The sequence below is a fragment of the Amblyomma americanum genome, chromosome 3, assembly GCF_052857255.1.
Source record: "Amblyomma americanum isolate KBUSLIRL-KWMA chromosome 3, ASM5285725v1, whole genome shotgun sequence".
Taxonomy (NCBI): Eukaryota; Metazoa; Arthropoda; class Arachnida; order Ixodida; family Ixodidae; genus Amblyomma; species Amblyomma americanum.
In genome coordinates this window covers 115,832,696-115,858,240 of record NC_135499.1, presented here as the reverse complement: position 1 = coordinate 115,858,240, position 25,545 = coordinate 115,832,696, and the positions used below count along the sequence as shown (strand labels likewise).

The 25,545-nt window shown below is 52.5% G+C and overlaps 2 non-coding genes across 2 annotated transcripts; one reads left to right on the top strand and one right to left on the bottom strand.

The window, feature by feature from the left end:
- Positions 1-5,250: 5,250 nt before the first annotated feature.
- LOC144126416 (U1 spliceosomal RNA) lies at positions 5,251-5,412 on the top strand. The gene has a single exon (XR_013313487.1). It is a non-coding gene; the product is annotated as a U1 spliceosomal RNA (small nuclear RNA).
- Positions 5,413-12,574: 7,162 nt separating this feature from the next.
- Positions 12,575-12,736, bottom strand: LOC144126405 (U1 spliceosomal RNA). Its single transcript, XR_013313486.1, has one exon. It is a non-coding gene; the product is annotated as a U1 spliceosomal RNA (small nuclear RNA).
- Positions 12,737-25,545: the final 12,809 nt, after the last annotated feature.

Sequence of the window (25,545 nt, the reverse complement as noted above, 5' to 3'; positions counted from 1 at the left end):
GCAAGTTAAAATTCAAGGGCCGCATTACTGACTACATGTTGTGCATAGTATTTTTAGGTGTATGGTAACCAGTGTTTCCCTTGATAGGTTCTCGTAGGATACCTTTTAGCAGACATTAGTTGAGAAACTGGAATGGTCAACATCTTAAAGTATTATATTATAATGCATCTAAAAAAAACATTCATTGCACCTTGGTGCTCACGTTAGCAGCCAGCTCTTTTGTAGTCAGAGGCTATAGAAGCAGGATTTAGAAATAAAAATGTTTTAAAGCCTCTTGTCCTTCAAGACATATAAGATGCCGCTGATTTTTTGAAGCTTGCCAGCCAGTCCAGAAACTGGGCTCATATATCGACTAACGAGGATTCCGAGAAACAACATGTCGATTCGGGCAAAGTTGTTTTCAGCAAAGGCAGGCGCAGCAGAAAGTCCACTTTAAACTTCAACCGCTTTCACTCCGCCAAGTTAGGGACAGTTTGGCGGCATGATCAATCTTCGCTTTCTTGCTGTCGTCAGCTTCCTAGCGGTGGCGTTCGCACAAGTCCTTCCTCAAGAAGATGCGCCCCACCAAGCGTGCAAAGAATAGCTCAAGCCGCGGAACAGCCCGCACCGCCGCTTCACCCCATTTAGCGACGAAACGAAGTTTGTTCAACTGTCTCCGTCTCCGTTTGCACCACACAATGGGCAGTTCGAGTGTGTTTAAACAGCGCTACAATGCGGAGCTTAAGTTTCAATTGGATGCATTCACATTCCCTCAGCGCTAAGCAGAAAGAAGTGGAAAGCAGATTCAGTGGCCTTCGTGGCCTTTTTGGGTATAGCGAAAAGTAATGTGACAGGCGGCGCGCTCAAGCCGTCGCGCTCTTTGCCGCCGCTGTTGAAATGCCCCGAACGTTTCAACAGAGTCTACAGTTTCTCTCTTCTGCGGAATTATTCCTTAAAAAGCAACGATTGTGCTTGGAACGGGGACGGAATGATGTGGAGTGCCACGGAGAGGAACATTTCATTAGGACGGGAGATGAAGGCACCCGACTCGGGGCCATGGCTCAAGGGTTTCGGAGCACCGAGGACAAAGCGCTCCGGCTCGCTAGCGATTGCAGAAATCAGCGTTTGTCGGCTGCCGACGCAAACGGGAACGCGATGCGCCACGGAAAACGAAAACTTGTTCCACGCACGATGAAATGCAGAAGGTCAGCCGCTAGTTATTTTCTTTCTCTCCAAAATATAGTATTCATCCGGTTAAAAACTCTGGTTTTTCTCCTGTCCCGACTTTTGCCAGTCACTCCGCCCTTGATACTTGCAGTGGGCATCACGAACAAGCCACAAGATAGCGCCTTACAGAAATGAAGCAAAAGAAGCTCTGACACACTCATTAACACTGTGTGCTTGTTGTATGATCTATGTATTGTTACTGTTACATTGTATGGCACTGTTATTGTATGTGTATACATGTTTTAAATATTGTTTGTAACTTGTCGGCGCGACTGGACGTGTGGGGACCGGAAGGCGCAGAGTCCGTAGAATAAATTTTTCTTTTATTTTCGATTACACATTGCCCTGATGACGGAAGGCAACCGTCACTGAGAGCAAGCAATTAAAGCATAGGGAAATATTTTCTTTTATTTTCGCTCGTGGTGCTGATCTAGGAGCAGTTGGTAGTGCAATCCTCTAGCTCTGCCCGGTGGACCCACCCCCTTGAGGCCTACAGAACCTCAAGACCTGGGAGTACTGGGAGACCCTCCTGCGCTGGGAGGACCCGGCCGTGAAGATCATCCCCACCGGTCGGGCTGCCAGTGTTATGGACCTCAGAGATAAACACTTGAGTGCAGTGGGGTCGTGCGGAGACCCAGGGTCGTGACCCGATTTTTTTCTATTAAAGTTTTTTTTTTCTCTCTTTCTCGTATGTCCAAGAGAACCAAATTGCCACCGCATCTTTCTTCTCACAAGCGCCTAACAGCGCGCCTTTCCTCTCCTATAGAAGCACGTGTTTTCAGTCGAGGTATCAGATGTCCCCGCCCCTGTCGCCTCGCCGCCTCCAGGACATCCTAAGCAGAGTCACTTATGCATGCTTGGGTGCCCTTTATGCGCTCGCAAGGCGCGAACGGGTGCAGCGTGCACACCGGGCATTCTGAGTCGATGGCGTCGAACCAGGATCGGCTGGCTGCATATATACGTCGATTTACGGCACCTCATTTGGACATGCCCGGCACGGCAAGCCTCCGCACTGGCTAAACCCCTGCCATCCACATTCAGATATACGAAGACTGGACAGCCCCCAGTGGCGATGCCAAGCGCAAGCTGCTGGTCTTCGTTTCAGAGTCTGGAGTCTAAACCTCAGCAACGACAGATCCCCCTGCGCCGCAATGACAGATCCTCCTGCAGCAGATCAACCTGGTGTGGGAACGCGGGCGGCTACCGGAGGATTGCCGAACCGCGGTCGATTGTCCCATCTGAAAGGCAGGGCGCCCACCTACGGAGCTGAGCGGATACCGGCCAGTGGCATTAACATCGGCGGCAGGTAAGCTCATGGAGCATATGGCGTTGCAGCGTCTGAACGAGCGGGCTGCGGAGGCTGATTTGCTTGACGAGCGGCAGACGGGTTTCCGCGGGATGCGGTGCACAGATGATTCTATATCGGACGTTGTTACTGCGCTGGAGCATGCCAGGGCGGCAGGCCAGGTTGCGCTGCTGGTGCTACTGGACGTCTCGGACGCTTTTGACAACGTTCACCGCGCACCAATTCTCGCGGTACTTGAGGGGGCCGGTGTGAGCGGGCGCCTTTTGCGATACGTTCATGGCTTCCTGAGCGGGCGCACCATGCGCGTAAGAGTAGGGGGTAAGCTCTCCAAGCCTCGCCCGGTGGACATGGGCGTGCCGCAGGGCACTGTCTTATCACCATTTCTGTTTAATGTGGCCATGTCGGAGGTGCCGGCCTCCCTCCCCACGAGCGGACGACACCATGTGTACATGTTCATATATGCAAACGACATAGCTCTGTGGTGCCGGGGACCACCGGGCGAGGCGTTCCGCGTGCGGGGGTGCCTTCAGGGAGCCCTGATCGCAATCGATGCCCGCTTGCGCAGCCTTGGTCTGTCGCTGAGCGCGGACAAATCGGTGGCCATGGCCTGCGTTTTGCGCTCGCGCGCGCACCTTGCGCCACTGTCACTGGGCGGGACTCCGATTCCTTGGCTTAAATCAGTGCGGTACCTTGGCCTGGACATCGATTGGCGCCTTTCCTTCCGCCCCGCGGCGACCAAGGCCTGTCTGCAGATGAACAGAATCACCGCCGCCGTGCACAAGCTCACCGCTCGAGGCCAGGGCATCTCCCAGCAAGCCGCGCTGCGTCTATACAATGCCGCAGCTTTGGGGGCGCTGCTCTATGCGCTGCCGCTGGTCACGGTGCGCAAGCCGTGCTGGAAGAAACTCGAGCTCCAGCACCGCAAGTCCCTGGGCATGTGCCTAGGCCTGCCCAAAAACTCGCAGTGCGCCGCAACGTTGGCCGAGGCAGGAGCGTGGCCACTTAAGCTCCAAGCCGCGCGCAGGGCACTGAATCACATCGACCGGCTTCACCGTGCACCGGACGGCGGCTCGCAGCTGCAGCGAATGCGCTCGCAGCCGCGCTCACGAATGGGCGCGGCGCTGCTCGAGTATGAGCAATTGACACAAGGTCCACCCCCCTACGGCTCCTGCGCGCCCTGGCCTGCTGCCTCGGAGGTACAGCGAGAGACCGTCGGCATTGCGGGAAAGCGGAGCACACCCCTCTGGGCTGTGCAGCAGCTGGCCAGAGCCGTCATACACGAGGAGCTCCAGGACCATCTCCTCGTGTACACCGACGGCTCAGTGGCCCGCGGCAGCTGCTGCCTTGCTGCGGCGGCTACCATCCCCGCCCTGCGACTGCACAGCCAGCAACACGCAACCTTCCTGGACTCCTCCACCACGGCGGAGTTGATGGGGATCCGGCTCGGGCTGGACCTGCTGCTCACCCTCGGCCCTCCGCCGCCCAGGAGTGCTCTGCTGTGCGACTCCCACGCCGCTCTCAGCCGCCTGCAAACTAATGGCCGCGGTACTCCACTAGTGCGGGAAATTCGCTCGCGCATCGAGCGCCTCGCGCAGAGAGGATGTGCCGTGCGTGCACAGTGGGTGCCCGGTCACTGCGGCATCCGCGCGCGCATTGGCTGCGTGTGGCCCGGGGATCGACGGGAGCGTCACGGAATCGCGACGAGTGATGTGCGTGACGGATGCGGTGCAGTGGAAACACTAGAACACCTGCTCCTTCACTGTGCCGCGTTCGCCGATGCTCGTTGCGATATGCTCGCGGCCTATATTGCGCAGGGCATACTACCAGACTCCATCAAGACACCATTGTGGCCGCAGGGCAGTGCGCGCACTCGTGAGCGAACTTTGGTGAGCCTCTGTGCATTCCTCGAACACACGGGCTTGAAGTCCCGCCGTCTGTTCTCCGTCAGGTAGTTAAACGCAGTGACCGAACGCTCCGCAAGTTCTACCTCGAACGATTAATAACTGGACGCCCCACTCCAGTTGTAGCCAACACAGTGCTGTGCGCGTGTGTGATTTAATAACCTCTAAAATGAACTAATCACGCGCACAACCTGGACACATTTCTTATTGTGTAAATAGTTTTTACATATTACTTCTCCCCTTATCCTCTCTTCCTGTCCCCTCACCTCTTTCATTTCATTTCTCCACTCTGCCTGCTATCCTTTATTTCCGCTGCCCCAGCTCAGCTGCATCAGTATCGATGGCAGATGCCGGGGCTAGTAAAAATCTTTTCCTTCCTTTTTACTATTATATTTTTAAAAAATCCACTACCACCACCACCACCAAACCTCACCTAAACCTCCCACTTCATCTTTAGGCCTCAGGTCATTCGTGTCAATAAAGATGAATTAGAACTGTTGCGTAAGCACCTCGTGTGTCTTGATTCGCAGCTCGCAGGCGATGCATCACGTGGCACGTGGTAAACTGCAGACGCAAGGCCCAGCGCATCATCCTTGTACCAAAGCAGAATAATTTACAAAGTGAGCTATGTTTAGTCACTTTATTGCGAAAACTACACCTTTGCACGCGTCCGGAAATTTTCAAACCTGCGCAATCTACACTTTGTACTCGAGAACATCTCGTTTTCTCGATAAATTATCGAGCGTTTGTGTACCTTTTTTAAACAAGCAACTGTTGCCACTGGGGAAACGTTGGCGGACGCATTTGACCGGGTCCCAGCGGGCTGCGTATGCAGTCATACTTACCTGGTGCTGGGACTTCGGTGATCATCCAGGCCGAGTCCCCGGGTGGAGGCTGGCCACTGCACTTCGGTCGGCTGAAGCCCGCCACTTCCCCAAACAGGGGAGGCTGGAGCATGCAATTTTTGGTAGTGGGGTTTGGCGTACGCGCCAACCCCTTCTATGAACAAATCAAAAGATAGACGACAAAGAGCGCGCTGCAGGGGACTGACAATGTAATGTATAAAGCGTATGTAAGTCCACTCGCCTGCAGTGGGGCCGCGCACACTGTATCGCATAGCAACAGTGGGCACGTAGCGCCTCATTTTATTCCTATACTTTCGATCGGTTTTATATGTGCCACAACTGCCACCAGTTTGAGGCAGAATGTTCGAAGTTGTGTCAACTGACTTGGCATGTTTTGGGCTCCGCAACGACGATCTTTCTGCACCCAAGCCTCCGAGGACCTTCAGATGGTCGTAGGGGGTTCTGGGTGGTGTCAAACGATTCGTCGTGTTGTGCTGCGCATGTTTATAAAATTTGCTAACTGATACAACGAGGAAATATACCAGATGTAGCGAATGTGGCTGTGAAGCTGAATAGTAGGGCAAAACCCATGAGGTAGATGACGCTGCTTGTGTCTTAGAAGGGATGTTTCCGGAAAGGAAACATCCGCGGTTGTTTGAACTCGGCCTTCTCCACGTTTGCTGAGCACACCTATGCAAACACTTGAAGCTCCCGTAGCTAACATTCTTAAGTCGAGCGCTGAGGCAGTGTTGGCGGAAAATTGTTTTACGATGATGATGAGAGTGTATTTCATGCATGATGTAATCGCTCCGACTACACGGCACTCGAAAAGTTATGGCGGACTGCTGTCTACTCCAGTCACTGGCTGCACTGAAAAAGGGCTGCGGTTATGTGGCCTTCCTTCGTATTCGCAATTGAGAGTATCAGGACTGTTCATAAGGCCCCAAGTGTCTTGGGTACGCCAGCAGAGTGCAGGATGATCTGCAAAATATAATTATTTTTGTGTAGTTTATACCCGCTATCCATAAACATTCTCTGGGATAACAAAAAATTGGTTTTTGACGAAAGGAAATGGAGCAGTAATTTCCTCACATCTCGGTGGGCACCCGAACCGCGCTCTATGCTCATCGCTATAGATGGGCAGCCGGTGCCCAGAAGTGCACAAGCTACGCCTACTAGGCATGTTCCTGCAAGACAACGGACTTAATACGGAGACTGTCTCCAAACTCACTGCCACCACGCACGAGAACATTCGACTGATCATCCTACCGCCCTTCCCTCCAAGTCAAACATAGAGTATTCAGTGTGGCTACTGATGTCTTCACGAGGAAACGCAGGAGAATTAGCACCGAACTTCTTCGAAAAACAACTGCTCAGGAAATTAAACAGCGTCTAACAAAATATCAAGCAACATGGAGTAGTTTTTTGTAGTCTGTGTAAATTGTCAATGAAAATTCGAAAGAAAATAACGCAATAGTAATCGATTACATTTCTGTAATTGCTCCCCAGCTGGTCGAAATTATTCCGGAGCCCTCCACTACGGCACCTCTTTCTTCCTTTCTTCTTTCGCTCCCTCCTTCATTCCTTCCCTTACGGTGCGGTTCAGGAGTCCGACGATGTATGAGACAGATACTGCTCCATTTCCTTCCCCAAAAACCAATTATTAATATTATTTAATTGCTCAATTACTTTTCTGGTGGTGTAATTGACCACTGTAATCGGTCACATTTCAGAAGAAGGAATTGCAGTTGCAATCGGTAGCTTATTTTCTGTAACGTATACAAGACTGTTCAGAGCAGGTCAGAACGGAAGTTACGGAGCAATGTCAGAAAAAACGTAAGATTCACATTGCAGGAGACGTATGTACGTTAACATGACGGGGAGCCCCAGATGCGGCTACCTGGCTACATTGGCTACCACTCAGCCACCACGTGCGAGGGAAGCACCTGTGCCGCAGTGCCCTGTTGTGACACATCTCATCGATCAGGGAAATCGAGGTGCTCGATATACGTGCGGCACGACGTCCAGCACACCCTCGTCGGCTCCGCGGCGGCGACATCTCACGCCCAGGAGTGCGTGGTGGTGACAGTGCGCGTCGGTGGTGTTGACGCATAGGTGGCCAGTGTTTATGTGCGTCCTGCTGTAGCGTGGAAAGCGCTGTGTTTTCGTCCTCTGTCTTCGTGCTGTGCCCCGCGCCAAATCATCTGTGGTGATTTTAATGCCCACCATAGTGCGTGGGGCAGTGCGCGCCACTCCGTGCGTGGAGACGATCTGCACGACGCAGCAACGCAGCTGGGACTATCCCCCTTGAACACCGGCGAGCCCACCTTTCGACGACGCGGCAACCCCGGTTCCTGTATCGACGTTGCCTTCGCATCCAGAGGCATCGAGGTGACATGGCGCCGATCACCATCTCTCTGGGGCTCGAATCATTACTCCATCCTAATCGAACCCCCGGCGATGGAGGCGCGCCCCAAACGTGCCTACTCCATTACCAACTGGAATTCGTTCAGGCGGGCGGTCGACGAGGCGGCGGCCACCGGTCAGATTTCTTTTCAAGTCTAGTCCGAAGCGCTCTCGCAGCCACCCAACGAGCAGAGGTAAGGGCAGGGCAGCCCACACCTGATATGAAGCTGCTCAATCTGCGCGAGAAGAGAGATCGCGCAGAGCGACGGGCGCGACGGACTGACAGAACCGCCGACTGGATTGTCTACAACGGCTTGGACGCGGCAGCGCGCCGCCACGCTAACAAGCTATACCGCCGGCAGTGGGCTTCACTATGCCAAAGGATGGAGGAAGATGTCAGCTCGCGGAGGCTGTTTGACACTCTGCGGCGCATCACCGTACCACAGGCAAACCATCAACCGCTGGCCGCCCTCGCAATCTCCAGCAGGCTCAGCTTTGAAGAGTTGGCAGAGCGGTTTGCCGATCGGTTCACACCGCCCAGTCCCGCAAACGCAGCTAACATAGCTGCTCCTGAGAGCCCCAGAAGCGACGCCAGTCCCTCGCCCGTCGCCTCGGAAGGTCCATGCGATGCGCCGTTCACCGCGGCGGAACTGAACAATGTCCTGCAGCGCTGCCGCCGCCGCTCGGCGCCCGGACCGGACGGGATAACATACCAGATGCTGCGAAACCTGAATGCGCAGCAACAACCGATCCTCCTGCAGCAGATCAGCCTGGTGTGGGAACGCGGGGAGCTACCGCAGGATCGGCGAACCGCTCTCGTTTGTCCCATCCGAAAGGCAGGGCGCCCACCTACGGAACTGAGCGGATACTGGCCAGTGGCATTAACATCGACGGCAGGTAAGCTCATGGAGCATATGGCGTTGCAGAGTCAGAATGAGTGGGCTGCGGAGGCTGATTTGTTTGACGAGCGTCAGACGGGTTTCCGTGGGATGCGGTGCACGGCTGATTCTATATCGGACGTTGTTACTGCGCTGGGGCATGCCAGGGCGGCAGGCCAGGTTGCGCTGCTGGTGCTACTGGACGTCTCGGACGCTTTTGACAGCGTTCACCGCGCACCGATTCTCGCGGTGCTTGAGGGGGCCGGTGTGAGCGGCCGCCTTTTGCGATACGTTCATGGGTTCCTGAGCGGGCGCACCATGCGCGTACGAGTAGGAGGTAAGCTCTCCATGCCTCGCCCGGTGGACATGGGCGTGCCGCAGGGCTCTGTCTTATCACCATTTCTGTTTAATGTGGCCATATCGGTCTCCCTCCCCACGAGCGGCCGACACCATGTGTACATGTCTATATATGCAGACAACATAGCTCTGTGGTGCCGGGGACCACCGGGCGAGGCGTTCCGCGTGCGGGGGTGCCTTTAGGCAGCCCTGACCGCAATCGATGCCAGCTTACGCGGCCTTGGTCTGTCGCTGAGCGCGGACAAATCGGTGGCCATGGCCTGCGTTTCGCGCTCGCGCGCGCACCTTGCGCCACTGTCACTGTACGGGACTCCGATTTCTTGGCGTAAATCGGTGCGGTACCTTGGCCTGGACATCGACTGGCGCCTTTCCTTCCGCCCCGCGGCGACCAAGGCCTGTCTGCAGATGAAGAGGATCACCGCCGCCGCGCTCAAGCTCACCGCTCGAGGCCAGGGCATCTTCCAGCAAGCCGCGCTGCGGCTATACAATGCCGCAGCTTTGGGGCCTGTGCTCTATGCGCTGCCGCTCATCGTGGTGCGCAAGCCGTGCTGGAAGAATCTCGAGCTCCAGCACCGCAAGTCCCTGCGCGTGTGCCTACGCCTGCCCAAAAACTCCCAATGCGCCGCAACGTTGGCCGAGACAGGAGCGTGGCCACTTGAGCTCCAAGCAGCGCGCAGGGCACTGAATCACATCGACCGGCTTTACCGCGCACCGGACGGCGGCTCGCTGCTGCAGTGTATGCGCTCGCACCCGCGCTCACGAATGGGCGCGGCGCTGCTCGAGTATGAGCAATTGACACAAGGCCCACCCCCCTGCGGCTCCTGCGCGCCCTGGCCTGCTGCCTCGGATGTACAGCGAGAGAGCGTCGGCATCGCGAGAAAGCGGAGCACACCCCTATGTGCTGTGCAGCAGCTGGCCAGAGCCGTCATACACGAGGAGCTCCAGGACCATCTCCTCGTGTACACCGACGGCTCAGTGGCCCGCGACAGCTGCTCCCTTGCAGCGGTGACTACCATCCCCGCCCTGCGACTGCACAGCCAACAACGCGCAGCCTTCCTGGGCTCCTCCACCACGGCGGAGTTGATGGGGAGCCGGCTCGGGCTGGACCTGCTGCTCACCCTCGGTCCTCCGCCGCCCAGGAGTGCTCTGCTGTGCGACTCTCGCGCCGCCCTCAGCCGCCTGCAATCTAACGCTTCTGGAGCTTCAAGTGTTTACATCGGCGTGCTCAGCAAACGTGGAGACGACCAAATCCAAACATCCCTTCGAAGACACAAGCAGCGCCATCTGCCTCACGGATTTTGCAATAATATTGTGATTTACAGCCACCTTCGCTACATTTTATAAACGTGCGCATCACAACACGACGAATTGTTTGACATTATTCGGAACCTCAAAAAACAGACACAATACCCGACGAACACAAACATTAAAGGCGGCTCCACTGCCCAAAAATATGGACGCAAATCTGCACACTGCACGCAGAGCGGCCAGAGCCACCTATATACAAAGAACACTAGCCCTGAGGGACACAACAGTGCATGTGGACGCAGCCAGATACGTCAAAATTCTAGGACAAGGCAATTACAACATGGTGGCGACGGTGATAGGCTCGGACCTACGCGAGATCACTAGCACATCTCTAAACGACTGCACGGTAGTCGAGGCCGAAGAGGCGGCCATAGCTCTAGCGGCAGCGGAGGGCTACCGGTCCAAGCAGTCTTTAACGATCATATCAGACTCGCAAGCAGCCTGCCGAAACTACATGAACGGCAGAATCAGCCGCAGCGCGCTCCGCATACTCCGCTCTTGCGGCGCACCCCAAAAGAATAAGCAAGGAAGACCACTTTTGCATACGATAGTATGGACGCCAGGTCACGAAGGAGTGGTAGGCAACCAAGAGGCCGACAGGGTAGCTCGAGAGCATACGAAAAGCCGTGCTTCCCGCGTAGGCGGCCCCGAGGTTTTCGTACCTATCCCTGAGGGATATACGGCGATTTTAGATTATTTTAAGGATGTCAGAAGACGCTACCCCGCACCACACAAATCACTTAGCAGGGAAAAGGCTGTAGCTTGGAGACCGCTGCAAACGGGTACCTACCGTAACCTGCATATACTAAGCAAAATTCGCCCCACGCAATATAAAGATACATGTCCATGGTGTAACGAAACGCCCACGATATATCATATTTCGTGGGAATGCCCGAGAATATCCGTGGTCCCAGCCATACCAAGCCCGAGTGCGGAGCAGTGGGAGGGATTGCTCTCCAGCGACCGCCGGTGCGACCAAATTGGTCTAATCCGGCGGGCCAAGCTGGCGGCGGCATCCAGCGGAGCCCTGTAATAGGGGCAGACGACCCTGTGCAAGAGAAGATGACCCAAGTCATCTGACACCGCAGACGAACAAAACTAGAGCAAAATAAAGCTTATTCTCTCTCTCTCTCCCGCGACAAACGATTCGGCTGTAGTTGCCACCTGAAGGTCCCCGGAATGCACGGTTCGGGGGCGGAAAGGTTGTCGTTGCGAATCCCACGCACATTTTGGGCTTCATCTCAAATGGTAATTATATCCTCAGGAACATACCAAGTCCTTTGAAACCACGTCGATCGTTCGGCGTCAAACGGTGGTACCGGGGTGAGGTACACTTCAATGGTCGCTATACTGGCATATATATATTCATTGGGTGTAACACTCTCAAGGTTCGCTTACACCCAATGAACATAAATACCCACGAGAGCAGCAGATTGGACAGCCGTCGCCGTAGCTCAGTTGGTAAGAGCACCGGACGCGATATTCGGAGGTCGTGGGTTCGGATCCCACCGGCGGCATGGTTGTTTTTCTGCTGCTTTATAATTATTTTCTTTAAGCGATTTATTAATCTAAGTAATATAATATCCCACTGATAAGCACAACACATAAAAAAACATTCCCCTATGCACCTTGGTTTCGGTGACTGTTAGCTCCCTTCATAGGTTTATCAAACGGGCCCCTCATTTCATGTAACTTATCTGCTAATAGCTTAACGAAGGTCCCGGTTCTGGCAGTCTTGATGACATAAGTAGCTTAACAGGGCTCTCGCACAGTTTCCGCCCTCGCCGTTAGATGACGTTCCACGTCACACTCGCGGTATTACAGGACGTGCTACGTCCGCCGCTATGGTCGAGGGTGGCGCTGGTGAACACTCTCATGGTTCGCTTACACCTAATGAACATAAATACCCGCGAGAGCAGCAGATTGGACAGCCGTCGCCGTAGCTCAGTTGGTAACAGCACCGGACGCGATATTCGGAGGTCGTGTGTTCGGATCCCACCGGCGGCATGGTTGTTTTTTCTGCTGCTTTATAATTAATTTTCTTTAAGCGATTTATTAATCTAAGTACTATAATATCCCACTCATAAGCACAACACATAAAAAAAACATTCCCCTATGCACCTTGGTTTCGGTGACTGTTAGCTCCCTTCATATTTTTGTCAAACGGGCCCCTCATTTCACTTATCTGCTAATATATATATATATATATATATATATATATATATATATATATATATATATATATATATGACAGTGCACGTTAAAGACCCTCCTTTCACTCCTTCATCCCTTCCCTGCGAAACATCCCCACTGTTCACAGTCACTTGCAGCGCGCGCTATGTTGTCTTTCTTTTGATTTGTTCATAAAAGGGGCTAGCGCGTACGCCGAACCCCACTACCAAAAATTACATGCTCCAGCCTCCCCAGTTTGGGGAAGTGGCGGGCTTCAGCCGACCGCAGTGCAATGGCCGGCCTCCACCCGGGGACTCGGCCTGGATGATCACCGAAGTCCCAGCACCAGGTAAGTATGACAGTATACGCAGCCCGCTGGGACCCGGTCAAATGCGTCCGCCAACGTTTCCCCAGTGGCAACAACTGCTTGCTCAAAAAATGTTCTCAAACGCTCGATAACTTATCGAGAAAACGGGAAGTTTTCGTGTACTTAGTATAAATTGCGCAGGTTTGCAAATTCAGGGCGCGTGCAAAGGAGTAGTTTTCGCAATAAATTGACTAAACATAGCTCAATTTGTAAATAATTCTGCTTTGCTACAAGTAAGACGCGCTGGGCCTTGCGTCTGCAGTTTACCACGTGCTCACGTGATGCATCGCCTGTGAGCGGCGAGTCACGACACACGAGGCGCTTGCGCAACAATTCATTCATTCATTCATTCATTCATTCATTCAGGCCGTCGTTGCAGCACCCCGACCCACGCATTGCAGAAAGGTGAGCGCATCGACAGCGTCACCGGCTGTCGCGCACTTACACGGTCACAACGTGCAATGATCCTCCGCGCGCGCATTGGCTGCGTGTGGCCCGGGGAACGACGGGTGCGTCACGGAATCGCGACGAGTGATGTGTGTGGCGGATGCGATGCAGTGTAAACACTGGAACATCTGCTCCTTCACTGTGCCGTGTTCGCCGATGCTCGTCGCGATATGCTCGCGGCCTATATTGCGCAGGGCATACTACCAGACTCCATCAAGACGCTATTGTGGCCGCAGGGCAGTGCGCGCAATCGTGAGCGAACTTTGGTGAGCCTCTGTGCATTCCTCGAACACACGGGCTTGACGTCCCGTCTGTTCTCCGTCAGGTAGTTACACGCAGTGACCGAACGCTCCGCGAGTTCTACCTTGAACGATTAATAACTGGACGCCCCACTCCAGTTGTAGCCAACAAAGTGCTGTGCGCGTGTGTGATTTAATTCCTCTAAAATGAACTAATCACGCGCACAACCTGGACACATTTCTTATTGTGTAAATATTTTTTTACATATTCCTTCTCCCCCTATCCTCTCTTCCTGTCCCCTCACCTCTTTCATTTCATTTCTCCATTCTGCCTGCTATCCCGTATTTCCGCTGCCCCAGCTCAGGTGCTTCAGTATCGATAGCAGATGCCGGGGCTAGCAAAAATCTTTTCCTTCCTTTTTGCTATTATTTTAATAAAAAACCACTACCACCACCATCCCACACATGGGTCACCACCCGGGATCAAGAGCCAGACCAACCCTAGGCAGTGACTCATCCATAAGGCTCATCAATAAAGTTTTCACCTACCTACCTACCATGTTTCGGGCTTCATCTCAATTAGTAATTTTATCCTCAGGAACATGCCAAGTCATCTGACACCACTTCGATCATTCTGCTTTAAATTAATGGCCTCAAAAATTTATGAACATGGTGGTCCCGGGGAGGGGGGGGGAGGGGGATTTCATTTCGATGGACGCTGTACTAGCACATATATGATCACAATTATTAATTTTTATGGCGCAATGTCAGACACGGTAGCCGACTTAAGCAGAATCATTGAACACTACTGCAAGGTCCTGTGCCGTCAGCAGTGGAACGAAATCTGCAACCGAGCTGACACGCAACTGCATCGTGGTTGCACCTGGAATCTATTTCGGCACCCCCTAAACGAAACCAAGACCAAGTCACACCAGCACAACCGCCTGGCCTGCCTCATGCACACCACCACACAACAACAAGGAAAAGACGCCTGGAAGCCAAGTATCTGCCGGACACGCCAACGGAAACCCACCCGCTGTACGGGGGGCTACCCAACGCGTGGCTCGACCGAGACATTACCATGTCAGAGGTACGTGTAGCAGTGCACGAGCTCAACACCCGCTCAGCAGCCGGCACCGATCTCGTTACCAACAATACGCTACGCAACCTCGACGATGCATCGATCGAGGCCCTAACCCGTTACTTCAACGTATGCTGGCGTTCGGGCAAGCTCCCCCGACAGTGGAAAACGGCAAGAACGATCCTGATCCCGAACCGGGCAAACCACCGGGAATCGGCAACCTGCGTCCCATCTCGCTCACATCCTGCGTGAGCAAGGTGCTTGATCACGTAGTGACCAACCGGTGGCAGGAATACCTGCAGAAGGAAGGCCTCTATCCGGACACGATGATCGGCTTTCGGCAGGAACTCAGCACACAAGACGCCATGCTACAACTCATACAAGATATCATCGACAACGAGACACGAGACAGCAAAGCAATTCTGGGGCTCGATTTACAAAGCGCATTCGACAAAGTCAAACACTCAGCCATATTAGGACAAGTATCAAGACTCAACTTGGGGGTAACGAGCTGCAATTACATCCAAGACTTGTTGACCGACCGCACGGTGGAACTGCACGCCGGAGACCTCAAGCTCCTCGAACTCCAGCTCGGCAGCACGGGTACCCCGCAGGGTTCGGTCATCTTGCCGTTGCTCTTCAACCTGGTCATGATCGGGGTAACGAGGGCAGTAGCGGAGACCGGTGTCCGGCATATAATCTACGCTGACGACACTACCATGTGGGCGGCCGGCGGCACTGACGCCAGCATCGAGCAACAGCTGCAAGCGGCGGTTACCTCCATCGAGCAGTACCTTGACGGCACCGGCCTAGTGCGCTCGCCCGCCAAATCCGAGCTGTGCGTCCTCACACCGTTACGACCGGGACGGAAACGCGACACCTCTCGGGAGCGCGATCACATCAAGATCATGACTGCATCAGGGCAACGCTTCCCCGAAGTTCCCAAGATCAGGATCCTGGGCCTGCTTCTAAACTAAACAAGAGTGCCCGCAGCGACGAAAAGATAAACAAGCTTACCACCAAGGCAATGGACGTCATCCGGCTCATGCACCGAGTCTCGCACGACGGGCGGACACGCGTGAAGACAGACTCGTGCGCCTCGTCCAGTATGCTTCTCGCCTTCTTCTACTTTACCTGCAGGACACGGATTTGGCCTCCACATGGTGACCTCAGGAGTATCTATTTGGGTTTTTGCGGACAGTGTTTCTGTGATTTCTATTTAAGTGTCGCTACGGTGGAGCAATTGCCGGCAGCAACTGCAAGGCTAATCCCACCGGTAGTTTACAACCACTCAACTCAACTCGTCCAGTCGTTCGTGGTCAGCCACATCGCCTACGTTGCGGCCTACCCCAACTGGCAGGTGACTGACAGGACCAAGATCAGCATGCTCATCAGACGGGCTTACAAGATGGCGCTGGGCGGAGACCACGAGTACGGATCGGCTCCTGCAGCTAGGCGTCCATAACACCCTAGAAGAAATAGCCGAGGCGCAGCTCCCCGCGCAAATGGAGCGCCTTTCTACCCCCAAGACGGACCGCAGTATACTGACGTCCCCGAGTTACAACCCCCTAGCTCCCAGTCGGCAACCGTGCGAGATCAGCGAGGAGGCGCGGGCCCACATCCACGTGGACCCCATCCCGAAGGACGTTCACCCCTAGTACAACCAAGAACGGCAGCAGGCGCAGGTTCCCGACCGAAGCTACGACCAGGACATACCCGCCCGAACTTCAAAGAGCAGTGCACTCTACAGACAAGGACACTCATCTATGGGCCGCCCAGCAGGCCCGGGATGCTCCCGAAAAGCACAAACCTCACGATCCACCAAAAATGGGGCGCACTGGGGTAGTGCAGAGTAGAGCATAAACCCGGGTCGACGCTTGGCCAACGTCACGACGCGTTAAGCCGTCGGTTGCCGGAATTTTAGCGTGATGTTTAGCAGCGACACTGTTGCCCAATTTCCCCAATCCCAATTTTCAATTTCAATTCAATCAAAGGCGCAGTAATTGTCTCATTTCTCGGTGGACACCTCAACCGCTCCATGATGGAAGGGGTAAAGGAGAGAGTAAAAGGGTCCGGAATAATTTCGACCAGCCGGGGATCTTTGACGTTTACTGACATCGTACAGCACGGGCGCCTTTTGAGACGAAAAAATTGTTTTTTAGGGAAATGAAAACCCGCCGCGGTGGCTCAGTGGTTAGCGCGCTCGGCTACTGATCCGGAGTTCCCGGGTTCGAACCCGACCGCGGCGGCTGCGTTATTATGGAGGCAAAACGCTAAGCCGCCCGTGTGCTGTGGTGGTGGTGTAAACTTTATTACATACAGGGGAGTTTAGAAGAGCGTGTTGTCGGGCAAGTTGGCTTTGCATGATATAGAAGAAGTTAGCGCAAAACTTAGACGAGAATATCTCTGTCTTCGTCTAAGGGGAGTTTAGGACGCACAGGTCCTTGGGACCCCGCACGGCCCCACTGCACTCAAACGTTCATGCCCCGTAGGCTCATGACGCTGGCAGCCCGGCCTGTGGCGATGGCTTGCTTGGCCGGGTCCTCGGAGCGCAGTAGGGTCTCCCAGACCTCCCAAGTGGTAAGGTGCTCCAGGCCCCGCGGGGGAGGATCCGCCGGGCAGAGGAAAAGGATGTGATCGAGAGTGGCTTTGGGGTGGTGGCAGAGGGTACAGGAGAGGTTTGTGTGGACTTGGTGATAGCGCGAGCGTATATAAGGGGAAGGTAAGGTGCGTGTTTAGAGCCTCCTCCAAAGTGTCTGATGATAATTGTCGAGGGAGGGATGGGGTGGGGGGTACAGCCAACGCTCGGCTTTGCAGGCCTGCGTCAGTTCACTGAAGGAATGCATGCGCTCCCGTGAGAACCCCAGACCGGAGGCCGCCGGTGCCCGGTTGAGAGATCTTCGGGCTAAAGCGTTGGCAGCCTCGTTTCCGGGATTCCCGGAGTGGGCAGGCACCCATATGAGCTCCATGTGGCGGGGCGGGTGTGCGGCGAGGGAGTTCAATATGCGAAATGCAGGGACGTGAACTCTCACGCGGGCGAAATTTAGTATGACAGTTTTAGAGTCCGATAGTATATACCAGGCCTCCGTGCGCGTGATGGCTAGGGCAATAGCGGCTTCTTCAGCCTCCTCCGAAGTGGCAGTGGGGGATATGTGAAGGGTGGCAATCGGTTGTGGGGAGGGGTTCGTGATGGCTACAACCGCGTCCTCGCCTGTGCATGCGGCATCCACCCAAACGGCATCCGGTTCCATGTCATAGTTTTTGTGGAGCGCCCGTGCGCGAGCTCTGCGGCGGGGTTCGTGGTAGGTGTCAGTGCACGTTAAAGATCCCCAGTTGGTCGTAATTATTCCGGAGCACTCCACTACGGCACCTCTTTCTTGCTTTCTTCTTTCACTTCCTCTTTTATCCCTTCCCTTAAGGCGCGATTCAGGTGTCCAACGATATATGAGACAGATACTGCGCCATTTCCATTCCTCCAAAACCAATTATTATTAGTAGTAAAATGAAATGGCGCAGTATCCGTCTCACATATTGGCGGACACTTGAACTGCGCCGTAAGGGAAGGGATAAAGGTGGAACTGAGAGAAGAAAGGAAGAATGAGGTGCCGTAGTAGAGGGCTTCGGAATAATTTCGACCACCTGGGGATCTTTAACGTGCACTGACATCGCACAGGAGACGGGCGCCTTAGCGTTTCGCCTCCATCTAAACGTAGCCGCCGCGGTCGGGTTCGAAAAGGCTGAGTTGAACCCGCGTCTTCGGCATAACAGGTGAGCAGCCTAACCACTGAGCCACCATTTTGACAACTAAATGTTTTAAAAGCGCTAAGAAAATGCATAGTCACGAACATTTATGTTGCTTCGCCCACCAAACAAATTCCTCCGGCTTAAATCTTTTGTGAACTATCGTCCACAATGGCAACTCAGATTATGCAGGCACTTTTCGCAAGGCGCAGCAAACGCTTGCCATTGTTGTCCCCATCGTCTCCTTATTGTCGTCGTCCCAAAATTCACAACGCGATTCAAGACTAACCGGCCGCGGTCGGTTGCAACACCAACCGTTTTCTCCTATTTTTTTCTTTCCACGAACGAAGAAAGCACCACTCGTGAATTACGTCATGCTACCCAGAAGAAAACTGGTCGGCGTCTTTCCAAATAGGAAAGACAAAGCTCAAAGCAGAGCGCTTGCAACTACACCGCCTTACTAAGCACCGCGAAATCGGCGCTGCGTGTCGCTAGCGTTCGTCTGTTCCGTATTAAGCGCGCGAGCAGCCTCAAGATGCTATCAAGTCAGAAATCAGCGGAAGAAACTTGCCCGGACGGCTGCGCACGCGTTCTTTTGCTATGTGAGGCGAGCACACACTCCATTAGATTTCGCGTGCGTCCGACGTTGTCATCGTCGACGCCAAAGGGACACGACGGTTCTTCTTCTTCTGACCCTAAAATCCTGACGATTCCTTTTCCTTCGTCGCGGCGTTAGGCAACCGCTAGCTGCCCTCCCAGAACCCTCCCCATCCATCCATCGCTCCGGTCCGAGGTTTCAGACAGAGCACGGAAAATGAATAACTCCCCGACCCCTCACCCTCCAACCCCGCGACCACCGCCCGTTAAATCTAACTCGGGGAAATCTGTCAGCAGCTAAGAATGCCGGCAGCGGGGATACTAAGGGCAAAAATAATGCTCTAAATGATTCGTGGAAAGAGGGTCCCCATGAAAGACGACAAGACATTTAGGGCCGCAATTAAGCGACCCCTACCCCCTCCCTCCGCTCCTTTCTCCCCACACGCGCTACGCTGCTCCTCCCCCGCCTTTCGAATTTCTCTCGTTCGAAAGGAGCATCGCCGCCGCGTTTTCCGCTCCGCTAGTTCTTCCCGATGTTAATTCGGGGCCTCCATTGCCGACATAAACACTGCGCAGCCGCTCACACGCCTCCCCGAATCCGTCGCTCCTCTTTTCTACTATACATTCTGTAACATTAATTTTCCTGCCCTCCGCCTGCTCGGTTTTGCGTCATCTTCTTAACCTCGTATAGCGGTCGTTCGTAAAAGATGATTTCACGGGAAGCGTTAACTACAGCGAACAAGATTAGAAAAGTGTGCGCGTAGGGAAGGAGGGAGACAGTGAGTAAAACTAAAATTTTGTTTCGCGAATCCTGCTCTGTGGGCGCGCTTTTCTTGCTGACCGACCGAGAAGAGACAAACTAGAGCGGGGACTTCGGAGAACGTTTGGCTGTCCTGAAAAACGGAGCGTTTGTTTGAACAGTGCACACGGGAGTCCCTAATTCGCTACCCCTGATTTCGTCAGTAGCTGTCAAAGGCCTGTGACAGAAAGGCGGGTGTCGGGTGATTTGTAAAGCAAGAATGCATTTCAGTTCTACATTTTCCCCTCTATTCGTCCGTAGATTTTTGTCCGTACGTTCGACTGTCCACATCACGAGAAAACGCACGAAAATGGCAATGTCCAACTGGGCCAATATGTCACTGACGCGTGCAGGCAAAAGGGAGTTGAAATAAATAAACGTGAAAGAAAGGATTGAAAGCATAGGCGCATCGTATCAAACATATTCGCCTAAGCGATTGCTACAGCAACATATAACACCCCTCCCCCCACAGAAAAAAAAATAGAAATATTGAAATAATACAGCAACCACGTCCACCCAAGCGATTCAGAGAACATATATTGAGGACAACGAATCATGAACCAATGTTTACTAAGAACCAGCCAGTCTTGCATCAAGCAGTCCAATTGCGACACCATCAGATACCCCAATACTCCCCTGGCATATGGCATGCAGTGACAGAAGCTTCTGCTAAGATCGCTTACAATAGTTAGCTTGCATTTAGTGGTGCAATAATAACAACAACAATGTTGCTAAAATCTGCAGTAAATTTCGTGCGCAGCGAAGCACAAGGAGGTAAACAAAGATTCACGCAAAGGACACCGCACGAGAGATAAATTTTATCTGCTTATGAATGCACAATATCCTCACGAGATGACCAATGAGACTCCTTGAAAACGGTGCAGCTTCTTATGCTTTTGAAACGTGCAGTCTGTCTTTCATTGTCATGAGTTCTATGTTGCATTCCAGCACATCATCATCATAATAAAAACTTTATTGAGTTTGGAGCACTCAGGCTTCCGGGCCCCCGTATGGGCCCATGCATTCAAGAGTTTATGTTCTTTTTGTCCATAATACTGGCAGCCCGGAGCGCAACAAGGTCTGCCAGTCTTCCCAGGTCTTGAGGTGCTCTACACCCTGCGGGGGATGATCCACCGGGCAGTGAGAAAGGAGATGGAGAGCAGAAGCAACAGGTTCAGGAGAGAAAGTACAGGCAAAAGTGAGGAAAAATGGGCGAAAAAATGTCGTGAAAGTCAATGCCAAAGAGAGTTTTGTAGTGATAGCTACATTACGGTAGCATTTAGAGCATTCAGCGTGGCAGCACCCTGTGGAGGCACGCAACCCTGTGGCTTCGCCGCCACGCTCTCACGTGGTCGGTCATGTGGTGCGGAGAACCGGCCGGCGTCACGGCGCCGTGGCTTATCACGTGGTTCGTCACGGGGTTGGTCACGTGGCCAAGTTCCACTCGAGAGCTGTAGCTATCGCGTCACTCCAGCTTTAACCATAGCTAAACCACCACTATTTTTTTGTAGCGATAGCTACATTGCGGTAGCATTTCAAGCCTTAAGCGTGGTGGCGCCGCCACGCTGTCACGTGGTTGGTCACGTCGTGCGGAGCAGCTGCCGGCGGCGCGGAGCCGTGGCTGATCACGTGGTTCGTCACGTGGTTGGTCACGTGATCAAGTTCTACTCAGCCAGCTGTAGCTATCGCGTCACTCCAGGTTTAACCAGAGCTAAACCACTGCCATTTTTTTTTGCCTGCCGCAGCATCACCATTCATATCCAGACCAACTCGAGATCTCGTGGCCATCGTCCGCATGATATGACATCACTTTGCAAGGACACGTCACCGGTTCTCTCGCTCGCCAGCCTGACCGGACTGAGTCAAGCTGAAGCGGAAGAGACTACGAATGAGTTAATAATAATAATAATAATAATAATTGGTATTTGGGGAAAGGAAATGGTACGGTATCTGTCTCATATATCGTTGGACACCTGAAACGCGCCGTGAGGGAAGGGATAAAGCAGGGAGTGAAAGAAGAAAGGAAGAAAGGGGTGCCATAGTGGAGGGCTCCGGAATAATTTCTACCACCTGGGGATCTTTATCGTGCACTGACATCGCACAGCACACGAGCGCCATAGCGTTTTGCCTCCATCGAAACGCAACCGCCGCGGTCGGGTTCGAACCCGGGAACTCCGGATCAGTAGCCGAGCGCCCTAACCACTGAGCCACCGCGGCGGGTAGAAAGAGGTTCCATAAACAAAACAGTTTCAGAAACAGTTTTTTTACATCCCGTTCGGCTACGGCTCCTTAGTGTGTGTCCGCGCATAGGCGCATTGTAAAAGCTGAGGCGGATCGCACACATCGCCTTCGCTTAAAGAGCTGACACTAAAACTCGGATCACGCTTGATCACGTGAACGCACGTAACGGAGTTAAGGATATCGTGAACTCGGTTATGTGAACGCACCCCAAACATTTTGTTGCACTAATCCATCATTACCAACAACCTAATCACAGCGACTACAATACAAAGGCCTCTCACGCTGACTTCTAGTTAACCCTGTCCTGTGCCAGCTGCTGCCACCTTATCCCCGCAAACATCTTGATCCCGTAAGCCCACGTGACGTTTTGCCGCCCCTAGCTTCTGTGTTTACTTTCTCCAGAAATCCACTCAGATAAAATTGTGAATTTGAAATTTATTGAAATTTCAGACAAAAAACAATTGCATAGGTGAAGAGATGCGGCCACCTGACTAGGCCCTAAACACCCTGCATTCATACGGCACAGTGTCAACATGGAAGGCATTTCAACAAAATTCTGCAAGAATATTGTAAGATTGTAAGATATCACATACAGCAAAAAAAATATTCACACATGACACTCAAAAGACACTCAGTTATCTGATTTCCGCATTTAGTGTCCTGCTCATGCTCATTTCTTTTTCCTGATTTCAACTGGGATGAAATTAACGCTAGTTCGTTCCGTAATCCTGTCTCTTAGCGTTACACCTATTTTTTCCCTTTCCATTGCTCGCTGCGTTGTCTTCAGTTTAATTCAAGCCTTTTCGTCAGTCTCCGCGCTTCTGCCCCATACATGAATTCTGTGATTACCGTATGTGAGTAGATGTTTACAAAAATTATGATCTTCCTGAATGCCACCATGCTTCTCCGTGGCTGACCTGCCCAAAGAGTGAACCTGGCCTGCAAAAACGCACTCGCGTGAGATCACTTAGGTGCGACAGGTTCTTCCCCAAGTCATGTGGTCGCAAACCAACAGCTTCCGGGGTAAAACTCGGTTTGAAGTCTACATGCCTTCAAATATCGGTGCATAAGACTCAGGAAAGAATGTATAGGTCCATTCAGGCAATAGTAGCGCGCCTTCACTGTATTTTTTTTTCATTACCGTTCACCGCTTGCGGAAGCATGTACGCGACAGAAATCGACCAGAGACGCACTGTTCTTTTATATGTGAACAAGAATAAGATGAGAGGAAGTGAGAGTTGAAGGAGCAGAAAATTGAAACGCTGCAATTTGTGACTGCCTCGAGATCACTCGGTATGATATAAAATAACAGAAACAAATATTCTTCATCACAGGGTACACGTGTGTGCAACGGAGTGTATAGTTCCCTTCTTTTCCGGGAGTTTTGCTCATTGTCTGAGCGCTACGTATCAGTTCCTCCAGAGAAAGAACTGAAATAACGATAGAGAGAGCAAAAGTTGAAGGGACGCGGCGTTGATGCACAGAGCGATTTGATTGGGTTAGCTACAGCCCCCGCCTTGGGTGTATACTTTGAAAAACTGACTCCCAGAAGTTGTCCCCGAGAGACATGCGGAATTTTCTTTAGAGGCGCCCGGCAAGTGACGCCACCGCTGCGCCGGCATTAAATTAGACTCCGGCAATTGAAGTTTAAAAATGTCGACCCATTTCGACCCGGCCGCTGAGCCAGACGACGCGCGTTCGTCTCTGACAAGGACGAGGCGCTGCGGAAGCTCTGGACGTGGACGTCATCAAAGCTCGCTGAACGTCAAAAAGTGCGCGCCGCTGCTGACCGGCCAGACACCCTTATCTCTTACATCGAAGATGGCACTTAGGAACTGAGAGCGCGAGAGTGTTCGTGTTGCTATTTGTGCGATGAAACTAAGCTTTGACAGCTGCAGTTGCTCCCTGCGGCAGTATTTCCTCGTAATCCACTCCGGCGTGGACATTGTTCGCGTTTTTTACGTCTTATTTGGTTCATATTTATATTAGACGTGTGCTTTTTTCCTTTCATTCTCTCGTAAATGCCCTTCTCTGTAACCGGTTGATGATGATGATAATGGGAATGGTGATGACGACGACGACGATGGTGCCGTGCCCTTAGTGACGTGACTTTGTTGGCGATTCAACGTAATAAAAAGGTTAGAAAACAAGATAGAGCAGTCCTGGGAATGCATGTTACAGAAAGCGTAGGATACAATAAACAGAAGAGGAGAAATTATTATGTGAACACTCACGGCCATATGGTGACAATATCAGAGGTCACCCCGTTTAATCCGCCACCTGCAGCAACACATTCAGGTGCAGAGTTCTTAGAAGGGTCCGTTAAACAGAAAAGGCGGATTCTGGTGATGTTGTTCTACAATAGTGGCCCACCCACTATTTCAAACCTGGGGCGGCGAAATCCTTCCAAACGCTGAAAACCCAAAAGTTTTGGTTAATTCTTATTTCATCGATACATTTCAATCCTGACATTTTGCGATCGTTGGCAACATTTGTCGCTGATATAAAAGGTTGCTTCCTTTGGAACGTAAGTGCAGGATTCTTGTCTAGCCATATGCATGCACTCAGGTTCAAGCTATTGTCTCATTTTAGCATAATCCCTTGTAGCAGTTATAGCGTCGCAAATTTACTCAAAGTTACTCGGTAAAAATATATTACCGCGGCTTATAAATGGTTCTAGCATGTTAGGAATCGATCTTCCTAATGAATCCCCTGAGCGGCGGTAGCATTTTTCATTATTTTTTTTGGTGTGTGTATAAATTCCATCCCGTATAAACTTTAAGTCGGCCTATGGCCACATACTAATAGACGAGAAATCGATTTTCTTTTAAAGCATAAGGATTTTTTTTTAGTTTAGTGCTCAGGCACTGCTTAAGCCATCGGTGAACGGCTTTCCTCTTATCCTCATGTACACCGCGATGTGTGAATAAAAGGTGGGATGAGTCAAAATGTGAACCGCCTTCCGCATCCTTCAGCGTCCTCGCGCGCTAATGGTCGTTCTTATCGCCGTTTCTCCGCAAGTTCCCAATGTCTGAAACCCGCCAGTGCCTTGTGGTTATATATATAATGGGTTTTGGGGGAAAGGAAATGACGCAGTATATGTCTCATATATCGTTGGACACCTGAACCGCGCCGTAAGGGAAGGGATAAAGGAGGGAGTGAAAGAAGAATGGAAGAGAGAGGTGCCGTAGTGCAGGGCTCCGGAATAATTTCGGCCACCTGGGGATCTTTAACGTGCACTGACATCGCACAGCACACGGGCGCCTTAGCGTTTCTATGCCTCATAAAAACGCAGCCGCCGCGGTCGGGTTCGAACCCGGGAACTCCGGATCAGTAGTCGAGCGCCCTAACCACTGAGCCACCGCGGCGGGTCTCACAAAATCCATCAACGATTTCGACGTATAGCAGCGCCTCGTCAGCAGAGCGGCCGCGACGCTTCTCTCCTATACCCGACTTTAAAGATTCGAGGCTCGAATGGAGCACGCGCCAGTGACTGGGGCGAGCATCGCGGCATATTTGGAGCACTCCAAACAAAAAAAAGTAAACCCTTAAAAAAATTTTATACTCTCTGTAAACTGTCCATAGGCTTCTGTTTATATTATAACGTCTATAAAATCTCTATAGACAAATCCTAGAGAACAGTCTATAGACAAT